General features: G+C 35.3%; 1 protein-coding gene across 4 annotated transcripts in view; it reads right to left on the reverse strand.

The window, feature by feature from the left end:
• foi (solute carrier family 39 fear-of-intimacy) overlaps positions 1-22574 on the reverse strand; it is a 160560-nt gene that overhangs the window by 94556 nt on the left and 43430 nt on the right. For 3 of the 4 annotated variants that reach the window (XM_081735932.1, XM_081735936.1, XM_081735931.1), the window contains exon 2: positions 11549-11587. The gene's annotated coding sequence lies outside the window, so the exon portion shown is untranslated. Of the gene's footprint in view, positions 1-1070; positions 1192-11548; positions 11588-22574 lie in introns of all 4 variants that reach the window. The other variant, XM_081735933.1, reaches the window with a different exon arrangement.

Raw genomic sequence — 22574 nt, forward strand, 5'->3', positions numbered from 1 at the left:
TGGGTTAAAAATAGGTATCTCAATAGCAGAATTTAGTAAATCATAAATCGTTAATGATTCAAGTGGAAGAATTAAGATATTTTCCCTTACTTGCGTTCACATTACAAAAATTATGCATTAGAAAACACACTACATGAAAATATAATATAATAAACAGTGTTACGTGAACGTAAAAAATTGGAAGTGCAAAAATGACTAAAACATATATTCAAAATGATGCTGTAACACAAGAATAGAAACGCTTCTAATTATAAAGACAATTCTTTCCTAGCTCCACAAGCATCACTTTACTGAGCAAAGAAACCATAGTCTTCCAGATAATAATACCGAAATATCTTGTTTTCTAACTACACATAAATATTACGTGTTTCTGTCACGCAAAATTAAGACATGAAAGCCTGAGGACTGCGAAGCACCAACGATGTGGCCAACCACTTATATCCGAATACAAACAAGTACAAAGTCACGGATGAGCTCTCATGCTTCATAAGTCACGGAAGCTGCGGTGTTAAAAGGGCTCTTTCGCGTAATAATAAATAACGATTGTTCGATTTAAAAATGTTCCACGTGCAAAGGCTTCGTTGACTGACTTCAAATTTCATGCAGGAATGCAGAGTAAGAGTACAAATCACACGGCTTTCATGATTTGTACAATCCCGAATTTGGTATGTTACATATCTTCTCTTATTTGTTTGTATTCGGTTGTGTATGCAAAAACAACGCAAAGGCTGACAAAGACAAAACATATATATATATATATATATATATATATATATATATATATATATATATATATATATATATATATATATATATATATCAGCACTCTGAATATTTGTTTCAAAAACATGTATTTTTATTCAGATCTATTTTCTATCAGAAGTCTTATGTTAAAAGGATATTGTATGCAATTTGTCATACCTTTAAAATTACTTTTATTGCTATTTGCCTCTATTTTTATTGATTAATTTAGAAAATAAATGTAAGCAAACAGATTCGTGTGTATTTTTCAAACATGCGGTTATATTCGGTAACTCGAAATTTCATAAAGATTTCATTCAAGAACTTACCAATCGGGTAGGAGTTTACAAAATGTTCCCTAAGTGGCTTTGCTAATTTCTACTTCTCGCTCTTCTCCAACACTTTCACGCAATTTTCAGTCTAGTCAGCTCTTGTTTCGGAAGCAGAACTCTAGGACGAAGGACAAAGAGTGAAATTTGAAATATGAGGAATTGTCATTTCATTCTCAACTTCACACTTGCGCATGAGTGTGTTTGTATGGTTTGCCAGTAACTTTATTCAATTTTATCAGTTTCTTTATCATGCGAAATGAGAAACACCTGCCTCTACGGAAGCAAGGCAGAATTCTGTTATGGAATTCGGAAGAAGTATCCAACAAGAAAATTGCTAGAATTACGCTTCTTTAATCATAAAACAATTGGTAACGTCTTAAAACTACAAGCAGAAACTGGAGTGTCAAGTTTAAGATACTGATGTGGGCCAGGGGCGCACCCACATGGAGAATCTACCGACTCCTCAACTTACATCTTCGTAATTTGACATACACTTGTATACTTTCCTAATAAAGCTATATTTGTTAAGCAGAAAAATGATGGATGCAACAAAGTTTTTATCTTACACTTCTGCATTTTCTCTCCTTATAAGAAAAAAAATCTAGTTCTATCATATTTTCTGACAATATAGGTAGGAGTACTTACAAATTACTTGTCTTTTCGGATCAGAGAAAAACTAACTAAGCGTCCCTACAATAGGTTCCGTCTTCACCCATATCCTCTATGGGAACTATCACTTTCCGTTTCAAAATTGGACTCACATAGTTTGCAAGTATGTGGTTTCACAGCGTCAAACGAAACCCATTGTTTTGTTTATAATAAAATAATTTTGCCTATAGATAACTCTTCAAGAATATGATTCTTGTATGTGTCAATTTCTATAACCTGGCCACCTGTTTAAATTGGCCAGTTTTCTGTGAAACCAAAAGTGGCCAACAAAAATACGTTTTAAAATATTATACACATTTCATGTTTACTTCGAGTTATAACCTGTGTTATGAATGAATTTAAGCTTGACTTATTAAAAGGTTAAGAAGTTAGCTGCTATTTCTATGTTCCATTATTAGGAGTAAATAAATCCGTATATAAAAAAAATCTTATGACTTACTGTAACTCATGACCTTGCTATGCAAATAGAAGACTAAACATTTTAAAAGCACTGCCTACCTCATAGAAAGATACACACCGGAAACGCATATTGATATGATAAGAACCTGCATACTCTCTGTTTACAGCACGCCACTAACTGCTACTGTAAATATGTCTTTGACCCAGCAAACGACTAAAACTCATACAAGCACCACATAATGTTTCATTAATTATCCCATAATATCTGCCTCTTCATAACAAGCAAATAAAGATTCCTAAGTACTCAGGATACATACTAGATAGAAGCGCAAATCCATCTAAATGTAACTTATTCTCACTGAATATAATGAATAACTAAATGTTGTACAACTCTAACAATAAAATCATTTTAAGTAAAATCGAGCGCATATTCTTCCTTAATTACTCATCTCAAGCTTATACATTTTAAAATACTATTAAAACGTGATACTTTCTCTGCCAGAACTTTCGCCGCATTTCGATCCTCTATACTCACTGAAGTTATTCAATAGCTTCCTGTATACTGCTACTATATAACTTCAAAATATATTAATTATACCTCAACAGCGCAACTTTCATCCCGGTGGATAGCAAGATGCGGAAAGGATTGTCCTATTATTATTACAGGAAGACTCGACAGAGTGCGAATCTACCAAAAATGTTGCGCGAAACATATAAATAATCCATTAGCCTATGTAGTTTAGGCTACTGTGCTTATCAATGTATAGATAAGTAGAAAAAAAACTATATGTTGGAATAATCTTAGAACGTTATTCGAGATATGGTTCACACCAAAGCCTTCTTTTTCAAAATACACTCCATATTATCTAATATAACCAGACATGGAAATGAGTGGCAAATAAATTCATGCTGTATGTATTTTTGTTTCTAGTTTCTTCCTTTTCTGAAGCGAAGCTATATCAGTAGCATATCTACAACTTCGTAACCAGGATTCTCGGTACAATATTACCTTGGATACAACTTTTAATAGTAGGTTCCCGATCATATAGTCTTTAAGCTGGGTTGTCACTTTACAAGAATCTTGTAGCTGTCATTAAAAAATCTTGCAACCCTACAATATTTCCGCATGTAAACACAGTCTTGAAAAAAGACATATATATATATATATATATATATATATATATATATATATATATATATATATATATATATATATATTCATCTTGCAAGCAGTTAAACCATGTGCAACTTTCTGGATCGTCTTGCTTGCTACCTGCTATCGCCCTCCCGCTGACAAAGAAAAAAAAAACATTTTCGCCGCTTCCAAAATGACAGATTCCTTTGGACGGGGAAGGAAAGCGTGCCAAAATACACGTTTTTAATGAGGTTCACTATTTGTCTACCAGAGTGCACTACTGCATAGTTGGAGATAGCTTTCTTGCTTTCAGAAAGCTGTAAAATGTAAACAACAAATAGAAAGATCGGGTTACAAGATTTTTTAATGATAGCTACATGATTCTTTTAAAGTGACAACCCAGCTTTAGTGCTACGGTAGCCTACTAGACAAGAGTTGAGTTTGTCTCGTACCGTCACGAAAACTCTGTCTCGTATCGTACCGTGGACAATCTTATTGGTACTAAAAAGGGATTGTTAACTCCAATTTACTAGTAAATAATTTGAATTGTTGATTATCAATGTTTGCATTTGACGATGGTGTCATATTTTTATTTACTTATTTAGAGTTCATATAGGTTTTGCATTTAAGAAAAAATCTTATACAAAAGTCAAAATAATTCACATTATCATATATATCATATGGTATACTTTTGTTAAATATTTTTTTAAAAAATTGCTAATCTCCTAGTAATAACTCTTACGTATTCTATCCTGAAATAACATAACCCAACAGAACAAAATGTACCAAACCTAGGCTATCATCATCATATCCGACTGCAGTTCGATTTTGAACATCCCTAACGAGTTTTCCTTATTTTAGTTGGTTGGTTAGGAATTTAGCACCCCTTTCAACACAGCAATTATATGGAACATGGACATACAGTTTGCAGTAGGCTCCGAACCATATGAACTTCCATTAGGAATTGAACCCAGGTTTCCCGTACCAAAGATACAAATGTTAACCATAGAGCCATGAGAGAACTCTTCTTTCTTATTTTATTCACCAGTTGAATAATTTTATGAAATCACTCATACCAAGGCCATCTATGATCCAAGTGACGTCACGTAGTTCGCACATACAAACAAACAACTTTCGCCTTTTCTGATTTAATTTACGATAGACTGTTATAAAATTCATGCATGTATGACTTGCATGACAAATTTACGCGAATAGAATCAAACTTCTATCCATAAATATTGCATTTTTGTTAAAAATGCTTCTCCTACAGGTGAAGTGAAATTTCTTCCGGAAGGACTTGATGAATCCCCCATAACACAGAGTACTTAAATCAATGTGACCTTGTAGACAACTTACTGAAGTAGTCACCTGGTGATTACAAATATAACTCTTCAGCATGGGTTCAAATCTTGTTGTAGGCAGGTATTCTTTTCACTTCTTCATAAAGCAGAGTATATATTGGTAATAAAGTCAAATACGTATATAACTTTTAACCGATATACTTTAAGTCCTACGTTGTTGATTTCTGCGAAATATTCAGGTGTAGACTTAGGCATATATCTACATAAAATTAGATCCGTGTATAAGTAAATGTAAAACAAGTTGAAATATCAAACCCCTACAATTTATAAAATTGTAAGTACTAAATAGTATGGTTTTAGTAATAGTATGTTGAGCCATTAGAAAATGCACATAACTGACAAATACTTTTTGCGCATGCGCGTGATTCATTGTCAAACACTCGTTTTACTTTGGACGAAAGGGGAAAAGAAAATCTTGAAATCGTGAAAAAAAATCTTATTCACTGGATTTACACTTTCATAATCCCAACATTACAAAGATATATATATATATATATATCGGGTGTTGCAAAATAAGTGTTACAACTCTTGGGAGGTGAATCCTGCCACTGAGACAAGAAAAAAAGTTCTCTTGAACTTTCGGCTATCGGACGTAGTTTCAGATCTACAAGGTGCCGAAAGCGTGGGAAAATGACTTTCCGACGCCAATAGTTCGAAAACTATCCAACGTAAAGAGGACGGGTAAAAAATTCACTGAAGAAGTCATACCTGCTGTATTGAATTTTGCATGTTTCACAATCCTACCATGCACGCGCAAGGGATTCCCCAAAGGAACGTAGGGAGTCCCGGATAATCTGCTAAATGAAAGTTGGTCTAAATGGATATGAATTGATGGGGTTTCTACCAGGTAACAATAATTCGTTTGTATTAAGTCGATATCTGGAACAAATACAAAATGGCGGACACTTTCATGCCCGTTGTGTGTGGTTGCATAATCGCCAAGTACGGATGCTGGCCAACAGTGAAGTTCTGAGTATTAAGTGTAGCGAATTTGTACTCAAATGCTCTAGAAAGACATCTGGAGTGTCGGTAGAGCACAACAGATGAAGCAAGGTGATTCACATGTGTGGAAACAAGGTAACGAAAAATGTCCAGAAATGCACTCATACTCAGTAAACGTGAGTTCAAAGCGTCAGAAATGTAAGGATTAGCGTCAAGAACATGAAAACCAATTCACCAATAATATTCCCTCAAACCGACGCAATATGATGTGCACGGTTGCATACCAATAAGGATGCAACAACTGAGGACAAGTTGAAATTGTGCAAGGAGACTCACTAAGAAACTGGGTAAACTAAATGAATGTCTCTAGTGGGATCGCATGATCGATATTGAAATGCGGACAATTTGTGTGTTGATATCGATATGTAGCTAGTGGAGAAATGTCAAAATGTTCCACTACTGCTGGGACACCGTCCCACGTGGGAAAAATAGGAAATTAACTACTCGGGTCTTGAATCTGAGGCCGTGGGCTCCCAGTAGGATTGGAAACAGCGACCAGGCGAGCGAAAGCGAGCGCTCTAGCCCTGAGGCTCGACGGAGCCTGACTTTCTCTGCATACATTTCTTTGAGGAGTACCCACTTTGTTTGGCAAACGCTCTTGTACAGCCTCCCGACATGCTTGTGTGTTACATTTTGTTACTCCTACTGCACAGTTGTAAACAATCAGAGCTTTAAGACGTTTTTTCTTATTTCTCGTGTCGTTTTATTTTCCATGTGTATGGTGTTCCAGCTGTAGTGTTACATGTGCCAAATTGGTTCTTTTTCGTCTTTGTCTTGGCATGTGTACTGTGTGTAAGGTACATATTTCTGGAGGTATTTTGATATCGAGCACGTCATATGTCCCAGAAGACATGAGACATGATACAAGTTTGTTATTTTCACGCTCTATCACAATTTGAACCATGAATTCAGAGATTTCTTTTCATATGTGTCGACTGTGGGACAATGTCCCAAAGTGGGACATTGATACAATCTTGTTCTAGTTACGTTCTACCAAAAAGTGCACCAGATGTAATAGCACAATGTACAACGTTATTTTACTAGTTTTCGCATGTGAGACGTTGTTCCAGCAATAGTGGGACATGTTGACATTTGTCCATTAGCTACATGTCGATATCAGCACACAATTTGGCCACATTTCAATATCGATCATGCGATCCTACTAGTGACATTCATTTAGTTTACCCAGTTTCTTAGTGAGTCCCTTTGCACAATTTCAACTTGTCCTCAGTTGTTGCATCCTTATTGGTATGCAACCGTGCACGTCATATTGCGTCGGTTTGAGGGAATATTATTGGTGAATTGGTTTTCATGTTCTTGACGCTAATCCTTACATTTCCGACGCTTTGAACTCACGTTTACTGAGTATGAGTGCATTTCTGGGCATTTTTCGTTACCTTGTTTCCACACATGTGAATCACCCTGCTTCATCTGTTGTGCTCTACCGACACTCCAGATGTCTTTCTAGAGCATTTGAGTACAAATTCGCTACACTTAATACTCAGAACTTCACTGTTGGCCAGCATCCGTACCTGGCGATTATGCAACCACACACAACGGGCTTGAATGTGTCGGCCATTTTGTATTTGTTCCAGATATCGACTTAATACAAACGAATTATTGTTACCTGGTAGAAACCCTATCAATTCATATCCATTTAGACCAACTTTCATTTAGCAGATTATCCGGGACTCCCTACGTTCCTTTGGGGAATCCCTTGCGCGTGCATGGTAGGATTGTGAAACATGCAAAATTCAATACAGCAGGTATGACTTCTTCAATGAATTTTTTACCCGTCCTCTTTACGTTGGATAGTTTTCGAACTATTGGCGTCGGAAAGTCATTTTCCCACGCTTTCGGCGGCACCTTGTAGATCTGAAACTACGTCCGATAGCCGAAAGTTCAAGAGAACTTTTTTTCTTGTCTCAGTGGCAGGATTCACCTCCCAAGAGTTGTAACACTTATTTTGCAACACCCGATATATATATATATATATATATATATATATATATATATATATATATATATATATATATAGTTCTTGGATTTCATATATGCAAAGAAATCAACGTATCGACACTAAAGCTTTAAACTTAAGTTCTTAGTGAAATTTTCTGAAGTTCAAACTTCTCTATTCTCTTATCACTCAAAACAATCAATTAGTAGTTTACTGATCAAAGATAGTTTACTGAAAGATGAAAATCGAAAAACAGAAATATTATTAAACCATTTATGTTTCACAAATATTTTCAATAATAACTCTATAATACGGCTTAGATCGAAAACAACGCAGGCAATTCATTAGATTTAATCAAAAGCTAATATTTCATTAAGAACTACTAAATATCGAATAAACCCTATTTCTTTATATATATATATATATATATATATATATATATATATATATATATATATATATATATATATATATATATATATATATATAGGTTCAAGTTAAGATCTGCCTACATCCCTTTCTCGGATACAAAAGCGTCAGAAAATTGTTATATCCACCGTAATACAAAATACTCCTTTCCGGCCTCCAATTTTGTTTCAAAACCACTTGCTCTTTTTCTCATTTATTGTTTCATACTTTTTTTTCAAAAATATTTAAAAGTCGAGATTCACTCGTGAGCAATACCCACACATGCCCCTTAGTTGAGTTTTCAAAGTCTAGCACCAAAAAAGAGCCATTTTTTAAAAGAAAAATCGTTACCAGACAGGAAATATATTTTAAACTTGTTCCTACAGTTTCAGGTCACACAAATAAAGCTAAATATTTTTATTTAATGTGATGTTCAATTATACTGTGTTCAAAAGTTAGGCACAATTAGAAAAATAGGAAAAAAGGACGCGAGGGAGTTGTGCGATCACTGTATATATTTATCAAGCGGTAAAACTGACTTCATGTGCATCATAAAAGTACTACCAGTTCAATAGACTCCTAATCGAAAGGTACACAAAATACAATGTACACAGTACAGATGATATCACACATATACAGTCGTGATCGAAAAAGCACTGTATAATAGGAACATGATATAAAGCTGTCAGTGGAGCCCTTTTATGAAGGCAAGAATCATCGGACTCCTAAAAACAGACGAAACACCGATATCTATACGTAACATCTTGAGGCGCAGTCGGCTCAGACGTTATTTTCATAGATGTTTATCCACGTGCAAATTGAGCCAATGTTACACATGAATTTCTTGGAAAGTGAATATACTTACTGTGTAGATTGGCTAGCAAGGCCTCCAGACATGAACCTCATACAAAATGCCTCGGATTCATTACAGCCGAGTTGCAGCTCACCACCCTCTATCAAGTGCAACTTTAGAATTCTGTCCTGTTTTTCGTGAGGAATATTACACCCAATTGCCCGAAGAACACTTGAACCACTTCGTAAAGAACATGCCACATTAATCCGAGGCAACTGTGTCTGTTACGGTTAACCACCACATTTTAATCTTTTGTTTTATTATTACTGTTGAGGAAGTGATCTTTACTTACTATTTTTTGTGTCTTTTCAATAAAAAGCAATTGTTAATTTCGAGTATTATACTCTACTGTACACCAGATAACACCAATTAATTTGCCATGTTTTGTGCTATTCTGACATCTCACTAATAATTTTTTTCTCCTATTAGTTATGCTTAGCTTCAAGACACTAATAGTGCTTTTAACATGGTAGATAAAATCATGGGCGGCGATTAGGGGGAGCAAAGGGGGGCAGTTGCCCCCCCACTTTTTTGAAGTAACCCATTAAGGTATATAGTTTCATTTGGGAATGTGAAGTTTTTGTATGTATTACTGGTTCATGGAAAAAATGGCGCCATATAATATTTACTGTATCGTGAGTACGTATTAGTTGTCTTCCAATGGAGTTGAGAAAGCTATACAGGAATTGGATTTTAATTGCCACCGAAAATAACCCCAAAATTAAGCTATTGGAGCACAACAATTCCAGCATACTTTCACTTCTTCTTACAAGGGTTCGATATGTTAGTCAGCCTCTTTGAAACTAATTGAGAGAACATTTTGCAAAAGATATATTTTGCAAGTTATTCTTTAATTACACGAAAATTGACAGTTCGTAAAATGTCTTTTCTTCTTTCTAATAGTAAGGAATATTGATTAAAAAGGGAGAAATGTGAAACAACTTCTACTTTTTCCATTGCTTTGCAGTGCAATATACGAGTGAAGTGGTGTGTTTAGGAATGTACTAGTGTACGTATATATACAATTAATTTAGTGAATTCAACATAATTCTAGGTTTTAGGATTATTTTGTATAACTGGAGTGTGGAATGATTCTAAGTATTGTGCTTTGATGTGGTCCAAAAAAAGTGAAAACTGCTACTAATGGCAACGAACATGTTTCGGGAATCTGCAAAAGTAAATATTTCTTTAAATGTAGCATATATGCTTGTAGTATTCACTGTCTTTCATTTTCTAAGAGTAATAACACACATTTAATAGCATGTGTGGAATTAAAAATTAAATTGTTCATTAACCCCAGTTTCAATGTAACTTCTACAAAACAAGCCTCATTATTCATTACTATGATTAATATTATCATTTCTATTTATTTGTTTTGCAAATTTGTTATTAAATAATCTGATCACACAATTTTCCAGACAGAGTTTTAAGATGTTCATGAGCAAGGAATCAAATTTCTTCTTACACTTCGTTGTTTGAGAGTACAAAGAACTAATACCTACTTCTGTTGCTCTCCCTTAAAATGATAAGGCGAGTCCATTGGACTCATCTCGGAAAATAAATCAATTTCAGTAGTTTACTATAAAGCATTATAGATGCCGCCTTCAATATATGATCCCTTTGTTTACTATCATCGACGAATAAACAAACAGCCCTGATGCACGTGGAAGATTTATTAGGTAAAAATATGCCTAAATTTCAAAATAGTGAAGAAAAACAAGTTGAGTCCAATGGACTCATCACATCTTTTTGTGTTACAAGAAAGGCTTATCATTTTAAGGGTTAATAAAATATGAAATACAATATACAGTATTTCAACTGAAAAATATAGTGTCCTATTAGTTATACAACCTTTCGTCAGACAAAGTGTTAGGAACAACCAGGGAAACTAAGATTTATACACAAATATTCAGATCATGTCTTGCCCCCCCACTTTTAACGTCCAATCGCCGCCACTGGATAAAATAGATAATATTGCAAGTTTTGTTTCAGTGGCTATAAAGGAACAAGAGATTTTGTGCCTGAAGTTTGTTCTATTGTCTCAGTAGATAATTTAGTATTGAGATACATATTAGAACAGAGAATCCCGAAATTCGCAGGTATGTCTACATAAATTAGAACGAAGGAAAACGACGATTTAGGCAAGTGAATGATGGAAGAATTGGAGAAATGAGAATGTGGGAGAAAACACACGGACACGATGTTGTCCACCACAATCTTACTTGGCCAGAATCGAACCAAGGACCCCACACGCCTGAGGTAAGCGCTATACCACTAAGCCCCCGTGACTCCTGATAAAAAGAAAAAAATATCGAAGAGTTAAGTTTAATATGAGAAATTAACGACACACAAATTGATAATTGCTGCCCTACGCTACTTTCAAATATTGAGGATCCCTCAAGGCAAAATAACTTCTAATTAAGTTCTGTCTTTCTAAACACTTGAGAAATACGCACCCTTCGAAAAATTTTCAGCCTAATTCTCAGGCGACTGCCAACAACTGACGAAATTCGTAAGTTCTAATAATGCTTCTTGGATTAAATAACAACAAATTATACATCACATAATGAGGACACGATCTGGTGTGGTTACTGTAACAAAATTATTTCGTCGCTTTACGGAATTAAGAAAAATAGAGCTATTCATGGAAATCGTTGTCTACAAAACAAAATACTAACGTACAACACTTACCTAAAGTTTTACATCCATAAATTTCATATAGACTGTGCCCTAGAAAAGTAAACAAAAATTTAGTTAACAGACATATTTCCTTCCTATCTAAATATTAAACTAGTATACAAAATACATAGCACTCTTTTCCAACAACTAACATGTATGTAAAGAAGAAAAGAAAATTAGCTGTTAAGTTTTAGGAATAGTACGGAATATTGGACGTAATTAGAAAAAGAAAATAAATTGGCTGGCACATCGGCTGAGAAGGAACTACGTGAAGGAAAAGAGAGAGTATGTGTTGCTGCTTATAGAGGGCGGTATTTCAATGGATACTACTTGAAGACAAAGAGGTTAGATGAGGATTGTGATGCATGGAAACTTCTTAGTTTACGGTAAGAGACCTGCCAATTATTGTAAAATACCCATAATAATTGCAATATGTGTTAGAGAAAAGACAATGAATTAACTACTAAATCGGCATGAACATGTACCAACTTCTCGCAGACAATAAATAACAGGTAATAAGAAATCACAGAAATCTGGATTTATAAAATCTAGCATGAATGATGTCTCTATGTCGACTACATTCTCGTGATTAGTGTGTTGGTTTGGCACAAATTAAAACAAACGAGTTATAGCAACGAACTTTTAATACACCTTATTATTACTTACTACTTACTAACTTCACTATACTGCGAATAATATTTTAGGCTAATATTTTACTTCATATAAACATAATGAAAATATATTTCATTAAAAAAATGGATAGCATATCGGTGTAAAGTAGGGACGGACAAAATTTTCCGGAACCGAATCGGAAACTTCACTTTCTGGATTTCGGAAAAAATCCTAGTGTAACGCATAGACTATTAATATCATATATTCACTATATATTAAAGTCCATTAAAAAAAGACTTGCCGGGCGGTTATTAAAGTCAATAACAAATTACTGGAGTAGACTAACATTTTTTTTTTTTTATTCGAACCAAAGCAGTGAGAATATTAGCTGATGAAAGATTTCCAGATGTTAAGTTTTGCCTTTTTCGCTTTAGAATGAGAATGTGGAAGGAAATGTGAAAAAATGAAATGAAATCTTTGAGTTTTACGTCGCGCGGGTATGCCGGTTAGGCTAAAGGAGACGGTGATGATGAGAGATTAATGAAATGGTGGAAGGAAGAAAGTGGGAGGAAACGGGAGAACCCCGAGAAAATCCACGCACACGGTGTTTGTCCATCACAAAGTTCACTTGGCGGGGGCTGGGATCGAACCCGGGACCCCAAGCACCAGAGGTGAACGCTCTACCACTGAGCCACCGCGGCCCCGGAAGAAAATGCGAGTACACGAGAAAACTCATGGACATGATGTTGCCTATTAGTCCACTACAAACTTACCTGGCCGGGGATCGAACCAAGGACCACACGCACCAGAAGTAAGCAATCTACCACTGAGTCACGTGACCCCTAATACTAAAATATCTACGTATGAGAAGTTCACAACCATAGATTGAGAATTCTAAAAAATGACAGTACTAGCTTTAAAATTACATTTCGTTCTCCCCCAAAATATGAAATGCATTTATAGTTCTTATAGTTAATAGTTCTTATAGTTAGCATGGTACTTAGAACATGTAAAGACTTTTGAGAAAGTAGCTTCGGTAAAAATTTACATTTTATTGCTACAAACTGAGTGAAAGAAGTTTCACATAGCTTCAAGAAGCTATATGCAAGAATGAGTAGATTAGGTAAGCTTTTTTCCTTTAATTTTAAATATAAATTTTACACTTTTATCCCATTAACTTCCTTAAGAGTCGCCATTTTTTTTTTTTTAATGGTAACTGAAGGCATACTACTTGCCTCAGTGAGAGCTGCCTTGGTGTCCTTCAACGTGTCACTTATTCATCAATTAATAAATTGTTAAAACTTTGAAAACAAGGGACAGAGAAAAGCTGCTTCATACTATACTACACTAAAATCGATATAAATTTAGCCACATTGTTAACTCGACTGTAATTATAATCTAACCCATATTATGTAAATCCAAATATAGACATGTGCTATATATCCCGTAAGTTGTCCCTTGTACAAGTGAGTAGCATTGCCACCTTCCAGAGACTGTGTTTCGAAATTATTACGTTGTGACATTCTTTACATGATTCGTCGAGATCTTTACGAGATTTCAACACAAAGATTTTATGCGTCTAGTAGCTATAGGAAACGATTACTACTATTTAACATCTGTATAATCATACTTATAATGACTAACCAATGATAAATAAAACGTGACGTAGTTCCGTCACATGTTCCGGCATTCTTTGTTACCGGTAAGTTTTAAACAAATGCACAAAATAAAAAGCGTATTTTACACTGTGGTTGTAGATACAAATAGAATTGGAGTTATCGTCTAAATTTCCGAACGGAAAAACAAACTAAATAAATGAGGTGCATTACGTAAAGGAAACGCTTTTGGATGGAAAAACAAAAGCTCAAGTGAAACATACAACGGTTTCTTTGTGCAGCAATGAAGTTGTTTTGAACCATAGATAAATAGTTTGAACCGAGTTCTACTAACAACAGAAGTGAAGAAGTTACTTGTTACTCATTGGAACTATTCCACATGTTACAGCTAAACATATCTTCTGCGTGTACTACGAATACAGTAGCTAATAACATGACTGAAAATGTCAACACGTTCGAACTTCCACTCTCTATATATGAATAAAGAGTTTAAACTTTGGAATATTTTAGATCAGGGCTGTTTAACTGTCAGTTGTCTCGGAGCGAAGCCCTCAAGATTTTGATTAACAGCACAGCCTTCTTGATTCGCGCTACATTGGATTGCTCGCTACACTCGAAAGTTAACCATAATTTTGTTCCATCTGTTGAAAATTATGTTCCTTCAGGTTTTAATGGTATGTGAAGTAGAAATGATAGAAAATCATTTCTCCTTATCTGCACGTGTGCTTGAGGTGACTTATTTCTCTCTCAATTTCATTTCACCTTTCCGTTCTGAACAAAGACGCTTGTGTCTTATGAGAAACTTGCTGAAATGTCCATTCTTTGCAAGGGGAAAACAGGGTATGGAAAGTATTTTAGCCTTCCTGTTCTCCTTTTGGATAAACATTTCAATGAAATCGTAATGATAAAAGAACACAATTGTTCGGATAATTTTTGTAGCCCTCTATTTCTTTAGGACACGCCTTTACATCAAATGACATGATAAAAACCCAGCTTGAGGTAAGTACTATGTTCTAGAATTCATTTCCCAATTTTCCTGAGATGTCTAGGATTTTCTTATAATGCGATCACAAACAACAGACAGCATCAATTTCAATGTAACGAAAGTAATTACAAAAATTGCCACTCCAACTATCCGCTTATCGTTCTATCCGACTAAGTTTGGGCTTAAATGTCACCGAGACTGTCGCCAAAAAGCTTAGCGACCACGAAAACTATGGAGTCAACAGTAATCATAAATAAATTCGGACATTTTATTTTTCTTCTTTTCTCCCCCTATACCGATGGGAGCTGAACTTGGACTTAAACGGCATCGAGTGTGTCACTATTCATCTCAGCGACCCAGAAAACTATGTACTCGACAATAATGTCGGTCATTTTCGATTATATTTACATGTGATCCTTTTTTATCCCAACCCTAGGGGCAGGGTTCGCCCAAGTGGGCCCAGCCCGAAAAAACCCACTGGGTTTTTTCGGGTTGGACCCACCTGAAAAAACCCACTTTAAAACCCACCTGGGTTTTTTACCTATTTGTTAATATATTATTGGTACAACTAAGGTGATCACATTGTAAGTGATTTTCATCAGATTTTAGACTTTCCTTGGGCGAATTAGAGGCTTTCACGTTAAGGTAGACAACAACATTCAACTTACGATCTTCATAAAGTTCTGAATGCACTGAATGAATTAAAAAAAAAAATACCTTAGCTTGAGATAGTTATAGAACAAATTAATGTATGGATTATGCTGAAAGCCTATTTGAAGTACAATAAGCAATTATGTACTTTAGAAAATATTTTCCGTGAATAGTGTGCTCGTCGACACCAAGGGACGTTATCACTCATACATTTGACGGGTTTAAGGTTATAAGTGCCGGTACTAATAGTACATATGTAAATACATTAGTAAAACTATTAGCATTATTTCTTATCTTTGATGTAAAACACAAGTTTCTTCAACTAAAATTTGGTTTTCCAACAATAACAGTTTAGTTCAGTCATTTGTTGCTACTCTTCAAACAATTATTCTGTAGAATCAACACCAGCAATAGCGTAAAAATTCTTGTCAAATTTAAGAAGCTTAATGCTCGGGGTTCCGAAGACTATGTAATGCTTACTATTTCAAGTGCTGAGTTCAAATTTCCGTACTAGTGCAAGTTTTGATGTACACGCTGTGAGAGAAGTGCTCGGGAAATTAAACGCAGAAGAATCGGAAATGAATACTTCAACAATAAAACTATTTATTTTACGCTTAAGCCTGCCATACGTCCCGTTTTTGGGCCCGAGTGTCCCGCGTCCTCGTAAATTTAGTCGGGACAGGGAAATTTCCCGTTTTTTTTAACTCCGTTCCATTTCTGCTATCAATATCAGTTTATTCGAAAAGTGAAAAAAAAAAAAAAAAATCTGACATTGGCTGGAAATCCAGTAATTAGTGAATGAACAGTACGCTGTTGCATGTAACAGTTTCGAGGAAGTTATTACACCACCCTGTTCGACTTGATAGCGAGCGAAATTTAAAATGCTACTTTTTCCATTGCACTTTATGGAACTCGGATACTCTCTGGTACATAAAAAAAAAATAAATCAAAAAATGAATGTTTCTACATTTACAAACACAGGGAAGATGACTGACCTTTTCTCCAACAACACATTAGATAAGTTAACAAGAATTATAATCTTTTCAGAGGCTAGGTCATAGAATTGTGCTTTGGTCCAGGTCTTAGAAAAATGGAAATCTGACAATTACACACGACAAGGAGAAAAATCAGCTTTTCATCAGATTAAACTGACGAAAGTAATTTTGGCAAATACAGCTATGTAAATAAATATTGCTAAACGCGCGAAGAATATTGAAGGTAGATTGTACCACTGATTTAAATAATTTCCATATTGTTTTCCTGTAAAGCATTTTTATAGCACATCTTAAGTTTTTAGGCATCTTCAGTCCGTACAATTAATTGCGGGGTACAAAGAGAGAAAAGCAGCTGCTGCTTAGTGAACTTTCACCTATTATATTCCGGAACAGGACGTTTGGGCGCCACCATTTGGGCGCGAGGTACATAGTAAAAATCACAATTTACGACATATAAAGTAAGCTAGGCACTGAAAACTAAGCGCGAATCAAGATATATACATTTCCTACACTTCTATCTTTATCTCACCTCATTTATCTGTATATTTTTTATCTCTATTTTATTTATTCATCTAAATTAAATAGTTTAATGCGTTTGTGGCATTTGTTGCCTAACCTCGTCATGGATTGATTTTTCGCTTGTTCACGATTCTTGTACTTCTGATCTAATTTTTGTATTATATAAGAAAGCTAGGAAATAAAGGAATCAGACGAACTGTTAATTTTCTTAATGCTAATTAAAACATATTGATTTAATTTTTGTATTTTTTAAAGAAGTTAATAATTACATACTTATGAATATTAAAATTCGTTTTCTTTCGTAATACGTTTGTCAAACTCTATTCTTCCTTAAGTCCAATAAAGAACTATCAATAAAAGATTTCCGCGCACTCGGGTTAAGAGAAGCGACCCGGCGTAGCGTAGTCGCTAACGCTCTGGCCTTCGATGCGAGCAGTCCCGGGTTCGATTCCCGGTGGGGGTACTTGCTGGTCGAAAAAGTGTAATACGCTCTTTGAGGCCAGCCACCCTGAATGCGGTTTTCCTGGGTTTTCTTCATTCATACAAGGCAAATGCCGGGGAGATACCTAATTTATAGGTCCAGGGCGCTACCTCCCTTCCCCAATCCTTTATTCTTTCCCTTTCCCCGGATAGTGTGCTCCCTCAAACGTGACGGGCTAAATGGCCTTAGATGCCGAGAGCAGAAATCTAAAAATCCTAAATCCTAATCGAGTTGAGGGAAAGATGTTAATACAGGATGTCTAAGATATTGAGTTTAGGAACTGCAGTATGCCGTATTTCTGGTATCACTTTTTTTTTTTTAATTAACATTCCAATATAAAAATCAAAACTTAACACATTTTTTTAGTCCCATTTTAAGCATTTAATCTGCATAAAGGAAGTGGCGAAAGGAAAAAAAGAACGATTTCAAAGTGAAAAATAATAGTTAAGCGTACATATATTGGTCATTTAGCCACTACAAATGTGTTTGACATTTACACTTATTGCATAACTACAGTAGAAGGCCTGCTTTAAGTTTTTTTAATGGAATAGGCTCACTATGTGTGTAATGCAATCAATCATATCTATTCTGGTCTACTTACCTTTGGCTTGTACTTAACTTTTAATCAGATAAAAAACACTTAACTTTAGTTGAAACTTAAATTCACAAAATTTAATTGTTAATTCAGTTTTTAGAATTTTGAAATTCCAGTATTTCTAGTATGTAAAACAAAATCCAGTATAATTCAAGGACTTCCACTACAGTAGACACCTTGTGATATCTTGATTCGAACTTAGTACTCAGCGCCTAACATAATGACTTTTTAATTTAACTCACGCTCAAACGTCTGGGACCCAAATGACTTCGCGCCCAAACGTCCAGTGCCCAAATGAAGGGGCCCAAACGTCACGTACCGTTATATTCTTGAAAAAAAAAAAATGAAATCTTTTAGTTTTAGTCTCACGGTTATGCCTGCTATGCTCAAGGTGACGGTGTGATGAGAAATGAATGAAATGACGGAATGAAGACAGTGGGAGGAAATATAAGGATCCCGAGAAAACCCACACACAAGGTGTTTGTCCACCACAAAGCTCACTTGGCGCGAGCTGGGATCGAACTAGGGACCCCATGCACCAAAGGTGAACCCTCTACAACTGAGCCACCGCAGCCTATTATACTTTTGTTCATAACCAGACTACAGTTCATTGCATTGTGTTGGAAAGTTGATGGGGGGGGGGGGGTGTCTGAGGTGTCCCGTATTCTCATGAAGAAAATATGGGATGTTTATTTACGCCGGAAGATGTTAATTTCATACAAGACATTTTGAAACATTTATTTATTTCATATAACATGAATTGTATCTTTGTTTTAAATTAATAGACCCCTTTTGGTATTCACATTTGCCGAACGTCAGTCACGCTTCTAGATGACTTGATCTACATGTGTTCGATTGTCTGCCGAGCTCTTTCATGGTTAAGCGGTTAGTGTACGTGTCTTCGACGTGGGAGATCCGGGTTTGCTTCCCGGAGGGAGATCTTGTGGTTCGGATTCCATGTTAATCAGTAGGTCCCGTCTCATATAGCCTCGCTGCTGAAAGGGACGTTAAACCCAAAATCAACTCAACTCGTTTGTCTGCCTCTACCACACGCGCTACAGGGTACAACTTTCGGCCTTTTAAGTTAAAATTTTCAGAGTACAAGCACAAGACACTCTAAATTTCCTGTATAGATTTTGACTGCATACCAACGTAAAATGTCAAAATAGCGGCCATTTTTTCAAAACAGCGAATATCCGCGCTACGAAGTGCAATTTTCAGTCTTTTAAGTTGAAATTTCGACGGTGGAAGCACGAGATACGCTAAATTTGCTGTATAGATTTTCTTAGAAATCGAATGTAAAATTTCAAAATGGCGGCCATTTTTTCGAAACAGCAGTGAGTAGACAATTGTTGCAAGTTGTGACAATGACAATCTTCAAATATAAATCACATTTTAACACTTTTACCCCAAAGACATTGAAATATTTTGAAAAAACCCGATTAAACCCGAAAAAACCCAATTAAACCCGAAAATACCCGAAAAAACCCATATGGGCCCAGGTGGGTTGGGCTTTTTCAAAAAAAAACCGGGTTTTTTCAAACCCTGCCTAGGGGTGCTAGGGCTGTTTTACCACTGCAGTGTTTTCCAGATTGTAAGTTATCTCTGTAGAAAGTTTTGCTGGGCGTTCTACGGAACATACTATATGTATATATTTAGACTGTGCGGGAGAAACATTATAGACGTAAGCCAGAAATTTGTCAAAATGAGATGTCAATTCTAAACGTGAGTTGAATATAGGAATGCCACTTCAGATTTTGCTTAAAGGGGGCGACAACTCTTTGACAAGTAAAATTTCACATTTTTCACTAATTTACTACTATTCTATTGATAAAATTTATATAAATCTCAAACTCAGGGGGTCAATTGCTACCCTGCCCCATAAATGACGCCCCTGGTTGAATAATCGCGTCTTGGTGCTGTTGTGACTCATGCTTTGTAATATAAAATACCGCCTCCTGGAAATCTGTATTTTCTTTTGCTTATACTGTTTCTCCCGCGCATTCTATATATATATATATATATATATATATATATATATATATATATATATATATATATATATATATATATATATATATATATATATAAGAGTGATTTTTTTTAAAAAAATAATACCAATGTGTTCTGTAATTATATGATAGGTTATCACAAAGGTGACAATTTTCTCATCAGAAATGTGCATTTAAGAGGACTTTAAAACAAAGCCCATTTTCACACTAATTTCGTAATTTATGTACGGATTACATATACAGCAGTTGACTAGCTGTCAGGGAAGTATAAATTTATGTTTAGCTTTAATTTGATTGATATTTTATAGATTCACGAAACTGTGAAGATATTTACAATTATCATGTTGGAAATCGTGTTTGAAATCATAATTGTTATAGAACAAAATACGCTGTATGTACCCGTATTCTTATTATGTGCGGATGTGGTAAGAGATATCGGGAAATCAGACCATATTGCATAAAAATGTAGACACATAAATAATTTCTTATTCTTATGGCACTCGAACGTCTTTTACAACGGACAAAATGGCATATGAACGAACGTGTATAGCGACACGCAAACGAAAATGTACTTTTTACCAAATCTTAGATTTCCGGGCATGTAAAAAAAAATAAAAAATAATAATAATAAATAAATAAATAAAAATAAAAATGTTTTAGCGGTATGATTTAATTAGGGTAGTTTCACTAGTATTTAAACAGCATACACTTACTGTATATAATTAAATGTATGACAATAACAAGGCCACGGTTAGCGTACGTGTCTTTGTGCAGGACACTTCAGATTCGATTCCCGATAGGGCCTGTGTTTCGCATCACATGTTAAGCTATAGATCCCCATCTTATATAGCTTCGCTTCTAAAAGGAAGCTAAATTTAAAAATCAAGATTCAATAACAAGACTTGAAACTGTATTATCATCATTATCCGGAGATGATACACTACGTAGAAAGTACGTAAATGACATACAGGATGGCCCAAAAGTAGGTATACACTCCTGCATTGATCAAGTATAACATTCTAGTTTATGGGTTTATTTGCTTCGGCTCTTCCGAGCTTAAGATGTAAATAAAAACACATTAAGAACAAATAATAAACAGTCTACCTGATGGATAGCAATAAGAAATGATATACAGTGAAACCTGTGAACTTGGCCACCTCTCTAAGTTGGCCACCTGCTTATCTTGGCCTGGTTCGTGTTGAACCTGCATTTTCCCGTAAGATATTCGTTACTTATTACTCTGTAAGTTGGCCACCTGTCTATCTTGGAAGTTGGCCACATTGAAGCAATGTTTGCCCTATGATGATAATGATAAATTTACCTGCTTATGTTGGCCACGCAAAATGCCGTTTTGTTATTTTTCTTAACTCTTTCGTATTCCCATATGAGAGGCAGATGTTCTGTATTTGTGACTGGACACAAAGAAACATGGATTCGCACGATTTGTTCTTGAAGGTCAATGACCAGAACACTACCCTCATAAAGGGTTGGTGAAGGAAGATGTAAATATGAAAAAGCACGTACAGGAATTCAGGAAATTGTTATACGTATTTGTTTACCCTCTCTGTTTTGGAAAACCCATTAGCTATATCAGCTCCTTTCATCAGTGGGGAGCTTTAGTAATTGCGGAAAATTCTCAAGGTTAAATCTAACCATGTCAATTGTCAAGTATTGGCAACTGACAGCTTGTCGAAAGGTAGCGGAAGTTTTGAGATATGAATTCCCATAAGATTTTCTTAAAACATATTTTGCTCCGAGGAAACACTTGTAGCTCATTAACAAGAAGTAGTTAACTACAAAATTAGAACGTGTATATGTGCTAAAAAGAATAAAAGAAGTACGTTTAGAACGAACCATTTGTATAATAACTGATTTGGTATTTTTTCGAAAGGTATCTACAGAAAATGTTTGTCACTGTCGAAAAAAAAAAAAAAGACATATAAACTGCACATAAATTGTTCAATTTATAATTTTGCTTTTCTTGTTTTCAATTTGAAATGAAACCTTTACCTCCCACATTTATACCGGTAGGCTAAAGGAGACTGTGATAATGAGAAATGAGTGAAATGGTGGGATGAAGAAAGTGGGAGGAAACGGGAGAACCTCGAGGAAACCCACGCACACGGTCCACAAGAAAGTTCACTTGAAGCGAGCTGGAATCGAACCAGAGACTCCATGCACCAGAAGTGAACGCTCTACCACTGAAACACTGCGGCCCCTGTTTTCAATCTAAATAGCTCAGTATGCTACAATGTCAATTTCAATAAACTGCGTGAATATGTTTCTATTATATGGTTTCTTGTGTTATTGCGCTTTCAATCCGAATAACTAAGTGTACCAGACTAGTTTTCAGGAAGATAAAGGCACATATATTAAACATACTGTAGTACTTTTTTCTAGTACTGTACATTGTTATGATTACTCTATACATTATTTCAAAGTTGCTATGCTACCATTGCTTATTAAAATTTTACAATCAAGTAATACTAGAAATCCTATCTTTAAAGAACACCAATCACACTTATTTTCTGTAAGTTGGCCACCTAAGTTGGCCACTTTTCAATGGAACCGA

The sequence above is a fragment of the Thermobia domestica genome, chromosome 13 (genome assembly GCF_964235325.1).
Source record: "Thermobia domestica chromosome 13, izTheDome1.hap1.1, whole genome shotgun sequence".
In the NCBI taxonomy this organism is placed as follows: Eukaryota; Metazoa; Arthropoda; class Insecta; order Zygentoma; family Lepismatidae; genus Thermobia; species Thermobia domestica.